The sequence below is a fragment of the Sinocyclocheilus anshuiensis genome, unplaced genomic scaffold (genome assembly GCF_001515605.1).
Source record: "Sinocyclocheilus anshuiensis isolate Anshui unplaced genomic scaffold, SAMN03320099.WGS_v1.1 scaffold1415, whole genome shotgun sequence".
NCBI lineage: Eukaryota > Metazoa > Chordata > Actinopteri > Cypriniformes > Cyprinidae > Sinocyclocheilus > Sinocyclocheilus anshuiensis.
Genome location: NW_015536595.1, coordinates 398,597 through 399,398, shown reverse-complemented (window position 1 = coordinate 399,398; position 802 = coordinate 398,597).

The following is an 802-nucleotide window of genomic DNA, read 5'->3' as shown; positions in this document are numbered from 1 at the left end:
ACTGAAGCTGGAGTCAGTGCATCAAGAGTCATCACGCTCAGACGTCTTCAGGAAAAGTGCTACAAAGCCACTTCTGAAACAGAAACAACGTCAGAAGCATCTTACCTTGGCTAAGGAGAAAAAGAACTGGACTGTTGCTCAGAGCTCCAAAGTCCTCTTTTCAGATAAAATTGCATTTTGCATTTCATTTGGAAATCAAAGTCTGGAGTCTGGAGGAAGACTGGAGAGGCACAGAATCAAGTTTCTGAGAAGTCCAGTGTGAAGTTTCTGAAGTCAGTGATGATTTGGGGTGCCGTGACGTCTGCTGGTGTTGCTCCATTGTGTTTTATCAAGTCCAAAGACAATGCAGCCGTCTACCAGGAGATTGTGGAGCACTTTATGCTTCCATCTGCGGACAAGCTTTATGGAGATGCTGATTTCCTTTTCCAGCAGGACTTTAGCTGCAGCCCACAGTGAAAAAAACACTTCCAATAATATTACTGTGCTTGATTGGCCAGCCAACATGCCTGACCTGAAGCCCATATGGGATCTATGGGATATTTTCAAGAGAAAGATGAGAAACAGTGGATCCGAGCTGAAGCTCAATAGTGTCTCAGCAGAGCCACAGGCTGATCGCTTCATGCCACGCCTCACTGATGATGGAGTTTGTGCTAAAGGCGCCCCGACCAAGTATTGAGTGCAGAAATTAACATACTTTAAAAACTTGAACTTTTCTGTTTTGCAAATCCTTTTTTTGATTAATCTTAGGAAATATTCTAATATTTTGAGATACTGGATTTTTGACTTTCATGAGCTGTAAACT